This window comes from Erpetoichthys calabaricus, chromosome 10, assembly GCF_900747795.2.
Source record: "Erpetoichthys calabaricus chromosome 10, fErpCal1.3, whole genome shotgun sequence".
In the NCBI taxonomy this organism is placed as follows: domain Eukaryota; kingdom Metazoa; phylum Chordata; class Cladistia; order Polypteriformes; family Polypteridae; genus Erpetoichthys; species Erpetoichthys calabaricus.
In genome coordinates this window covers 124,343,601-124,355,861 of record NC_041403.2, presented here as the reverse complement: position 1 = coordinate 124,355,861, position 12,261 = coordinate 124,343,601, and positions in this window count along the sequence as shown.

The window sequence follows — 12,261 nt, the reverse complement described above, 5'->3', positions numbered from 1 at the left end:
AAATAGGTAATAATTGTAAAAATGTAGAAATACAGTATACAGTAGAATGGTATACAGTATATAGTCTATATATAATAATAATAATAATAAATTTTATTTATACATATAGTACATTGTTTATAGTACAAATTAGGGAGAGATCATAACAAGAAGTGTCAGTTTTCTGTTGTGGTTTCCAACAACATCCCAATTATGTGCATGTTAGGCTAATTGACAGCAGTAAATTTACCTGCTGCCTGTGTTGGTGAATGTTTTTTGCCTTCTATTAATACTACCGGAATAGATCCTGTCTCTTCATAGTTCTGAGTCAGATTAAGAAGGTTTGATAATTATGTCAATTTATCCACTTTATATATAGTATGTATGCTGTATCTAAATTTATTACGTATGTATCTGATTGGACATCCATCCATCCATCCATCCATCCATCCATCCATCCATCCATCCATCCATCCATCCATCCATCTATTCATATTCAAACCCGCTTAAACTGTGCAGAGTTGAGGTAGTGTATAGCAACCAGTAAACTGTATACTGTACATTTGGAGAAAAACATACAGTATATTAACAAGAAGCAGCTAGTATTGCTGTCACACACTTCACATTCATAGGTTCTAATGCCAACTCACTCTCTGTCTGTGTGCAGTTTGTGTGATTTCCTCGTTTTCACATAATTAGGTTAGCTGAGAACTCTAAATTGTTCCTATAGATAGATAGATAAATAGATACTTTATTAATCCCCAAGGGGAAATTCACATACTCCAGCAGCAGCATACTGATAAAAAAAACAATATTAAATTAAAGAGCAATAAAAATGCAGTGCAGTTAAAAAAAAATGCAAGGTGCAGAGTGCAAGGCAGGTATAATAGACAATAATCTTGTATAGTGTTAACATTTACGAATTGAAGAGTCGCATAGTGTGGGGGAGGAACAATCTCCTCAGTCTGTCAGTGGAGCAGGACAGTGACAGCACTCTGTCACTGAAGCTGCTCCTCTGTCTGGAAATGATACTGTTCAGTGGATGCAGTGGTTTCTCCATGATTGACAGGAACCTGCTCAGCGCCCGTCGCTCTGCCACAGATGTTAAACTGTCCAGCTCCGTGCCTACAATAGAGCCTGCCTTCCTCACCAGTTTGTCCAGGCATGAGGTGTCCCTCTTCTTTATGCTGCCTTCCAAGCACACCACCGCGTAGAAGACGACGTTTGCCCAACTGTCTGATAAAACATCTAAAGCATCTTATTGCAGATGTTGAAGGATGCCAGCCTTCTAAGGAAGTATAGTCGGCTCTGTCCTCTCTTGCAAAGAGCATCAGTATTGGCAGTCCAGTCCAATTTATCATCTAGCTGCACTCCCAGGTATTTATAGGTCTGTACCCTCTGCACACAGTCACCTCTGATGATCACGGGGTCCATGAGGGGCCTGGTCCTCCTAAAATCCACCACCAGCTCCTTGGTTTTGCTGGTGTTCAGTTGTATGTGGTTGAGTCGCACCATTTAACAAAGTCCTTGATTAGGTTCCTATACTCCTCCTCCTGCCCACTCCTGATGCAGCCCATGATAGCAGTGTCATCAGCGAACTTTTGCACATGGCAGGACTCCGAGTTGTATTGGAAGTCCGATGTATATAGGCTGAACAGCACCGGAGAAAGTACAGTCCCCTGCGGCGCTCCTGTGTTGCTGACCACAATGTCAGACCTGCAGTTCCCGAGACGCACATACTGAGGTCTGTCTGTAAGATAGTCCACGATCCATGCCACCAGGTATGAATCTACTCCCATCTCTGTCAGCTTGTCACTAAGGACCAGAGGTTGGATGGTGTTGAAGGCGCTAGAGAAGTCCAGAAACATAATTCTTACAGCACCGCTGCCTCTGTCCAAGTGGGAGAGGGATCGGTGTAGCATATAGATGATGGCATCCTCCACTCCCACCTTGTCCTGGTATGCGAACTGCAGAGGGTCGAGGGCGTATATATATATGAGTGATGGTTGAGTGTGCATCATTCAGAAATGATTTTCGCTCAGTTCCAAGTGCTGTGCTTTTATGACAGAGGATGGATAAACTAGATTATATCATAGCATTTTCAGATCCTCTTAACACAACTCATTCCAGAAGAATTGGGGACAAGGCTGGAAGCAACCATGGGCAGCCTGCAAGTTGATCATGTACACACCAGTACTTTCTCAATTAACTTAACAGGCCTGCAGTTTAGGTTGGAAACCAGATTAATTTGGCAAAAACCCATGCAGACATGGTAAGAACGTGCAAAGTTATGTACAGGCAACAAACAGATGGAAGATTTGAACCAAGCATGCTGGATCCATGAGGTTAGCAGCATTATTTCCTGTGTCAACATATCATCCTTATCTTATCGTTCACTATTTGACCACGCATTTCCAGGGCAGAGTTATGGAATTATATTATTATATTATAACAAATCATTCTTAAAGCCCATAAAATAATTCAGGGTTCAGCACTGGAAACAAGCTCTACTTTATATAGCACCTTTCATACTGAACATCATATAAGAGCATTAACATGCATTCAGATTTTAAGACTAGCAGAGATTATATGTATACTAGCTGAAAATTGGGGGTATTTGTGAACAGGCTGATGTTCAATATAAAGAACACCGAGATGATAATATCAAGTGGTGTCACTACTTGGGTGACACGTAAATTGGTCTCTGGTATGATTGCACACTTGGGCCCATTTGGAATCATCACTGTAACCAACCTGCACGTTTTTGATGATGTGGGATGAAATTCAGAACACCTGAATGAAAACCCATTAAACCACACAGACAGGGTGAGAACATGCAAACCGCATGGACAACATCAAGATGTGAGATTTGAACCCAAAACACTGAATCAATGAGGCAGTAGCCTAACCCTAGCACCACCATTTGGTACTACCACATCCTACACCTTGTATTATCCATACATTTTCAGTTCTGTTTATTCCTTTTTGGGGTCAACAATATGATATTATCTTAGATTAGCTATTCATTCCTATAATTTTACTAGAATGCAGGTTTACAGAATACATGGATGGGAAAAGTTGGCTATTCTTGTATTTCTTAGTAATTTTATTTAGAGCCTATGAAGTAGATTATGGGAGGTCCTAACCTGTAGTGAAAAATGGGCATCCTGGGAGAAAACTGTGACAAACAGCTGTACATGAAATATAACCCTAGTAAAGTGTAGAAAGCATGAGCAACATACAGGTGCTGATAAATAAACATAACCTCTTCATTCGTTTCCATCCTCTGGTGGACCTTTGAGAGCACTGACTCACATTATTTATATTGTTCCTATACTAGACATTAGTGAGCCAGCTGGCAGAGCCAGAAGCACAGTCACACTGATCCGTTACAGCCTGATGTCTCATTCATGGGGTGGAACGTAGTCCAAATGGCATGTCAAATCTGTGTAGTGTGACTTTCCATTTTGCATTCCTCATTCTCCAAAGCAGAATGACAACTGGTTGAGCCAGAAATGTGCATTTGCTTTTGCTGCACACAGCTCACTTGTTTTATTTCTCTTTTCTCTCCTGGAATGTTACACTTTGCATAGTGATTGAGAACAAATGGAGTTGTGATGTTTTTGGAAAACGCAAATAGGTTTTGGGTTTTTAACGGCATGCACGCGCTACCTAAAGCATGGCATGCTGCTCCGAGGCCCATCTGCAGGAGGGAGCCAAGATTTTGTTATTGGTGCCGGAACAAAATCTAAGTTTGTTTCCAGATTTTACAATTTCAGTGAGGACAAATAGATGAGCTGCGGTGGGTTGGCACCCTGCCCGGGATTGGTTCCTGCCTTGCGCCCTGTGTTGGCTGGGATTGGCTCCAGCAGACCCCCGTGACCCTGTGGATGGATGGACAAATAGATGAGAAAAAAACCATACTGCGTATCTGTTGAAGGGTCCAGGTTGAAGATGCTACTCAAAGGTGGACCTGTTAAAAGTCACTACCTATTCCATTCATTTGCTATACCTGCATTTTACAGATTAAGGTAGCAGCCACTCTGGAGAAGGCTATGGCGGACAGAAATAACACTTCTAGTTATTCAGTGGGGTGACACAGAGAATAGAGCTTCTGCCTCACATCTCCAGATGCCTGACTGGCTCTTCTCTGTGTGGAGTACGTACATGTTTTATTTTTATAAAAGAGAGTTTTTTATTCCGGGAAAGTCTACGTTTTTTTATGTATGTGTTCAATACAGGGGTCATTAAATGCGGCAAGAATGTGGAGAAATGTCTGTCTATCATTGTGAAAACAAGCTTTGAGAAACGATTCCCCTAAACATTCCAAGCTGAAAATGTGGGCATTTGCCCAATTTGGAAAGCCACACTTCAGAAAGCAAAATGTTTTGCTGTTGTTGTTTTGTTTTTAAACGTCTAAACATTTAATTTCATTAAGTGGTTGATTGCTTTTTGGATGGAGTTTACCAGTCTTCCATTTAAATTAAGCAGATGCAAATAGGTTTGATTGCCAGTGCCTGCGATTTCGTCAGCATTCTCACTTGTGCCTGATTTTTATAGTCCAAAATAGGCCTTTCATGTCATATTGTGTAGCTTCTTCTTCAGTTAATTGTATCACCAAACCTGGAACATTCAGGCAAAAGTCCCCAAACATTGACATTGTGCAACAATGGTTAGTGTTACTACCTGACAAATCCAGAGTCCTGGCTTATATTGTTGTCCTGTCAGGCAGACCGCAATTTGTGAGATTCAAGGACTGTGTCTCTGATATGGATGTGAGCAACACTTTTCATAAGCTACCTGTGTTAACACTCATTGAGTTGCTTCCAAATTTGGTTAAGCATCTTAGCTCCATAAAGGTTCCTTCATATTAGAGTATGTGAGATTATTAACCAGACTGGAATGGTGAGGTGAAAGAAACGTTTGGCTGTTAGTCTCTACCAGAGCAGCCAGTGACACACTGAGGGAGTTCACAGATGAGTGGGAGCTCCACCTGTTCAAAGCATGTTGGATGATGGCTTAAACTAAACACCTAAGTGTGTAAGTCAAAAGTCCATCCTTCCTGGATGAAGCTGAGGACAGTCAGAGCCATAGGATTTGAACTGCATAGTCTTCGTGTGAACTACTGTGTGCTCTCCTGCCCTAATGTGCAATTAACAGTATATTCCTTTGTGGCCCACAATTCCTTCCATCAAAGTAACTATGATGCTGCCAGCACCTCAAGGTGTTTCTCTTGGTGCCTTTTTTGGCTCGATTAATTTTAAATGTGTTGATCACCATCTGTACTCCATTTACAAAGCTAAGAGGCTCTTCATGCCATACTGGCGCTTCTCCAAATATCCAAGTTACTCTCTGAACCTGGAAGCTCCAGTTATCCTTCTGCCACTTGTTAGGGTGAAATGAAAGGTCGGCCAGCACAAAACAAATATAAACACCTTACCCAAAAGGTTGACTTTTGACATAAAGTCAAAAGTATCAAAAAGTCAAAAGTATCTTTTATACTTCAAAAAAGATGACGAGAACAGACAGTCAATAAAATAATAAGATGCTTCACAGGCAGAGGACAGCACCTGCTGGTGGCCATGGCTGACTAGCAGCTCTGAACTGGAAAGATGCAAAGTACACTAGGTCTTCACTAGGTCCCTAATCTTTTCAATAACATTAAGTGTCTTTGCTCTTTCATTTGTATAATGTGTTATGATATAAGTGATATAATCATTCAAGTGATTCTGTTTTTAAATGTAGAGATTGTTATTTTCTTAAACTGAACCAAATCATTGTCTGAATTCAGGCATGTGTCCCAACTGATGATCAAAACCACTAAATGGTAAAGACTAGAAAACAACACTAAACTAAAAGTTCAGTAGTGGCATAATTATGAAACAGTGCCTATAAAAAGTATTCAACATTGAACCACAGTGAATTTAATTTAGATTTTTTGGAAGGCGATCAAAAGACAAGGACTGTTTAATGTCAAAAGAAAAAGAGGTTGAAATTATTTACAAATGTTAAACACAAAAAATAATCATATTAGTATTCACCCCTTTAATATGACATGCCTAAATCATCACTGGTGCAGTCAGTTTGTTTTAGAAGTCCCATAATTAGTTCAATGGAGAGTCAATATGGTGGATGGGCTAACCTACACAATTGAAACAAAGAACACTCTAAGCAGCTCTGTGAAAAAATGATTGAAAAGCACAAGTCAGGGAATGGAGAATATCCAAGTCTTTGAATATCCCTTGCAATTCAGTTAAATCAATTATGAAGAAATGGAAAGAGTATGGCAACGCAGTAAATCTGCCTGGAGCAGTCCACTCACAAAAAATGATTGGTTGTGCAAAAACACTAATGAGGGAGGCCACCAAGAGACCTATAAGATCTATGATGGAGTTACAAGCTACAGTGGCTTAGACTGGAGAGACTGTACGGACAACAACTGTTGACGGGTGCTTCCCCAGGCACAGCTTTATCTGAAAGTGGAAAAGAGAAAAAAAATACATGACATCTTGGCTAAAGTTTGCCAGAATACATGGGAGACTCTGAAGTCATCAAAATGAAGTTTCTATGGTCTGATGAAACCAGAATAATGCTTTTAGGCCTTCAGACTTCACACTTGACATTATCACACTATCACCTCCAAGAAGCACGATGGTGGGTTTTCAGGAAGAACACTCTGCAGGCGGAGCCTTTTCAGATTTTGCCACCCTTCACTACAAACATTTTAGCAGGTTGTCCCCAGACATGTATTCTCAACCTAAGAATCATGTCTGGCTAAGCGAAACTATTGTGGTCTGTTCACTGTTGGTGTGGTCCACTGACGCTGGATACAAGACTCATTGCAGGCTACAATGGACAAATTTATGAACTGCAGTCATATGTTGACCTTGGCCAAAGAATGAACCCAGCTAATCTGATTGGCAAGTCTCACTGCCATTAGTCTGCATATCACTCCCTGCAAGTCTTAGTCTCACTTATGATCAGTGTAGTGCGACATTTAAACGCAGACGCATTGGCAAACCTGACCTAACCACACAGGCTGCTGCATAATGAGAGATTAAAAATAATGCCTTTGGAGTCAAAATATTTTGCAGGTAAACAAAGGCTTGCTTTTAGTAAGCACACCTCTCCCTACAATATCAGGAAATTCAAATTAGACCACATTGGAGAAAATTAAAGCAAGATGTAGCTGAAATGTTTATCCAGAAACATGTGTGGTGTTTCTCCCATCCATTCACTTGCAAAGTAGTAGAAATAATGAAAACAGTTGCATAAAGAGAAAAGTGTTAGCAGGCCTTTGACTGGTCATGAACAGGAACAAGTTAACCAGCATGCACAGGGAAAAAGGACTAAGCACGGCAAACATGGACCTCCTTTATGGCTGGTGATGTAATATTGTAGGTGAATAGAGGAAACTCTGTATTGGGTAGAAGGCTGTATGACTCTGAACAAAATATTTACTTGAAAATTGTGAAGGTGTGATTGATCTCTTCCTGCATTTTGGAAAAGCATTCATAATTTCCGTGTTCTCCCTGTGTTTGTCTGGATTTTCCTCTGGGTTTTTCTCCCATATTCCATCTCTAGTAGATTAGATTGATTGGTATTTTGTAACAAGTTTAGATTAAATTTTTGCCATTATTATGCTTCTTAGACTTATTTTGACTCTGTTATTTATTGTTATCTTTATCACCACCAAGTGTCACCATTTTGTGTGTTTTTCCATAGTGATCCATATTTTTGATAATGATAGTGTTCCATTGCTATCACAGGACAGCCAGATATTTGATGTATGATGTCATTATTTCACCACTGCTTAAGATGTTGGCATGTTAGTCCTGGATTTGTTCTTAAAATTTTGCTGTGCAATGAGCTGTATTAAAAATCACTTCAGGGAGTTATTAATTTCCATGCTCTCTGACCTCGATGTCTGTCTAATGTTTTGGTTTTGATGTTATTGGTATGTGTTCCTTTTTTTTTTTTTTTTTTTTTTTTTATTAATTTTTATTGTAATCATTCCATACAAATAGATCAATTTTTAACCAAACAAAATTGAAGACAGATCAAACCCCACCCCTGAGAAGGAGAGCTTAGCTATAGGAGAATTGCTTAGGGCTTTTTAATAAGACAACAATAAGCAAAAGAAAGGGAGAAATAAATATATATGTAAATAAGAGATGGAGAAGGGAATTAAATGCAGTAATAGTTATTTCTCTTATTCTAAAATAATATTGATTAGATCCTGCCAGGTTTTGAAAAAAATTTGTACAGATCCTCTAACTGAGAATTTGATTTTTTCCAATTTCAAATAATATAAAACATCGGTTTCCCACTGACTTATCAGAGGAGAATTAAGATTCTTCCAGTTTAACAGAATAAGTCTGCGTGCCAAAAGTGTAGTGAATGCAATCACCGTTTGCTTGTCCTTCTCCACTTCAAGTCCGTCTAGAAGAACACAGAACACAGCTGTTAGTGGGTTAGAAGGGATTGTGACCCCAAGGCTGTCTGAAAGGCACTTAAAAATTTTGGTCCAAAATTATGTTAATTTGATGCATGCCCAGAACATGTGACCCAGTGAGGCAGGAGCTTGGTTGCAGCGTTCGCAGGTTGGATCTTGCCCTGGAAACATTTTGGACAGTTTTAAGCGAGACAGATGAGCTCGATATATAATTTTTAGTTGAATAATTCTATGCTTTGCACATATGGAGCGTGAGTGAATTCTCTGCTTTGCTACCTTCCACTCCTTTTCTGATATATTGATTAAGAGATCTTCCTCCCAATGTCCTCTTGGATCTTTGAAAGGTAGGGACTCTAATAGGATGCAGAAATGGTATTTAATTCCTCGAAATTGAGCAGTATTTTTTCCAGCATTGTGGAGGGTGCGAGGTGGGGGAAATCGGACAATTTCTGTTTAACAAAATTTCTAATTTGAAGATAGTGAAAGAAATGTATAGCTGGGAGGTTGAATTTTGAACGTAATTGTTCAAAAGATGTAAATATGTTGTCTATATAAAGATCTCTGAGCATTTTAATCCCAAAACTTTTCCAGGTATTAAAAACTGGATATGTTTGCGATGGTTGAAAGACGTGGTTCTCTTGCAGAGGTGCCACTGATAAAAGATTTTCCATCTTAAAATGCTTTCTAATTTGGTTCCATATTCTAAGTGAGTAAAGCACAATTGGGTTATAAGTATATTTGCGATAACTTGCATTTATTGGAGGGCAGAGCAGGGAGTATAAAGAAGTACTACAGGATTTTACTTCTATTGCAGACCAAGCCTGTGTATGTTCATTTATTTGTGTCCAGGTTTTTATGGCTTGTATGTTTGCTGCCCAGTAATAAAACTGAAAATTAGGTAAAGCCATGCCACCTTCTGCCTGAGGTCTTTGTAGGGTAATGCTCTTCGGATACGTCGGTGTTTTGAGTTCCAAATGAATGAAGTTATTGTTGAATCTAACTGTTTAAAAAATGATTTATTGATATAAATTGTAGTACTAGGGTGTTGTACTGTGTTAGCTATTATGAATGTAGAGAAAAGCCAAGCAAAATGACACCTTTTATTGGCTAACTAAAAAGATTACAATAGGCAAGCTTTCGAGGCAACTCAGACCCCTTCTTCAGGCAAGATGTAAACAATTTTTAAAAGTCAAGGATTTATTTTCCAAATAATAGAGTGAAAAGTCAAGCAAAATGACACCTTTTATTGGCTAACTAAAAAGATTACAATATGTAAGCTTACATTACATCTTGCCTGAAGAAGGGGCCTGAGTTGCCTTGAAAGCTTGCCTATTGTAATCTTTTTAGTTAGCCAATAAAAGGTGTCATTTTGCTTGGCTTTTCTCTACATTGATATAAATTGGAATGTTTTGAAATAAAAAAAGAAGTTTAGGAAGGATATTCATCTTAACAACGTTAATTCTTCCGGCTAGAGTGAGATGAAGGGTTGACCATCTATCCAGGTCTTGCTTAATTTTTTCCATACAGACGGCAAAATTTTGTTGATAAAGTGCTTTATGTTTACTTGTGATAATTAGCCCTAGGTATTTAAACTGATCTGCTATGGTAAAAGGTAGGGTGTCCAATCTAATATTATATGCTTGTGAATTCACTGGAAAAAGTATACTTTTATTCAGATTAATTTTAAGACCAGATATCTTTTGAAATTCTGTTAGTGCTGTTAGAACTGTAGGGACAGTGTTTTCTGGGTCTGATATATATAAAACCATATCATCTGCATATAGAGAAATTTTCTGTTCCAGTCCTTCTCTGACAATCCCCTTTATCTGATAAGAATTTCGGCAGTGAACCGCCAGTGGTTCAATAGTGATTGCAAACAACAGTGGCGACAAGGGTCATCCTTGTCTGATGCCACGTTCTAGCTTAAAGTAGTCTGAGCAAATGTTATTAATACAAACTGAAGCTTCTGGATTGGTATACAGTAGTTTGATCCATGCACAAATATTTGGGCCAAACCCAAATTTCTCCAATGCAGTGAAAAGGTAATTCCATTCAATCATATCAAATGCTTTTTCTGCGTCTAATGATAGTAATATCTCTGGGGTGTTTGATTTTGCTGGTGAATATATAACATTAAACAGGCGTCGGAGATTGGAAGATAGATGTCGGCCTTTAATAAATCCAGTCTGATCCTGTGATATTACCGAGGGCAGCACTTTCTCCATCCTACTAGCTAGAATTTTTGAGAGTATCTTAATCATCATTATTCAGGAGTGAAATTGGTCTGTATGATGCACATTGTAACAAGTCCTTATTTTGTTTAGGAAAGACGGTGATTAATGCTTGTTGAAATGTTTGAGGTAGTATTTGGTTGTCTCTAGCTTCTGTAAATGTTGCCAATAAGAGGGGAGCTAGCTGAGTGAAGAATATCTATCTATCTATCTATCTATCTATCTATCTATCTATCTATCTATCTATCTATCTATCTATCTATCTATCTATCTATCTATCTATCTATCTATCTATCTATCTATCTATCTATCTATCTATCTATCTATCTATCTATCTATCTATCTATCTATCTATCTATCTATCTATCTATCTATCTATCTATCTATCTATCTATCTATCTATCTATCTAAAGAACTTTCCTCCTGGGGACAAATAAAGTTGTATCATAAATTCATTTTTGGCCCAGATTCCTGCTGAATTTTTGAGTTTGCTTTTTCCTCCTGGCCAATTTGTTCTTTAAGCCTTCATGGCCTGCTGTTTTTCACCTCAGCATAACAACAGGCCATTTTAAAATGTCTTGCCTTGTGCCTCAGTGTTGCTGGGATGGATGTCAGCTCCCAGCAACTCTGGACCTTCTAAGTCAGTTAGAAAATGAATGGGTGAATACAATAAAATATGTTGAATATTTATGAGATTTATAAGCTCTATTGATGTAAATGGAGTCTTCATCCAGTGACTAAGACAACATTCAACAATGATGCCATGTGGGAGACACTATTTTGAGTAAAACAATATTTTTGGGAATTCCATTAGGAATCTACAGTAAGAGTTGGGCATACCCTGATTTCATATATTCGCAGTAAAGATAAAATATTTAAATAAGTAACGAATGAAATGTTGCTTTCTATGCTCCATTTCCTGTTAACAGCTTACATTTTTTTCCTAAGAAATACCTAACATAATATTAAATTATATGCATATCAACAACAACTCTTTTTCTGATTTAGTTACAAAACTAAAAATTTGACAGGCAGAGGTACATCTAGGACAATAGGTATCCGCTGAGAAAGGACATTTCAATATATCAATATTTAGGGATAACAAAAGTATCCCAAAAGTATACCAAAATTTTAAAACTGCTTTGAAGGATTCAGTTAAAATTTGGTGATGTCATACAAAAAGATAAAATTAGTCAACCTGTGTTTTTTTTATTTCTTGGTATTTGGCTCTTTTAATGAACCACATTTTTCATTACACTATGCACAGACAAGAGAGGCTGCCAGTTTAACACAGCCAACACAACAGCATCATTTGTCAATAATGGTGACTGTTGAATGAATAGGCGGAGGTGTTATGACATGGGAAAAGAAACAGGATGATATGTGGTGTGACCTCTAAAGTGGAAGAAGAAAGGTTCATTAAAGCCAAAGTAAAATGTGTTTACATTTGAGGTGTGCTATACGCTTCAAGTTCAGCTGCCGGGGAGAGAGAGACAAATAAAAGGATTCCTTTCAAGTCAGACATAATCTGCAATTGATGGCCCTAGTGCAGTTCAGAAGAGAGAGGGGATGGGTACTGTACACTGTGGCGGTCAA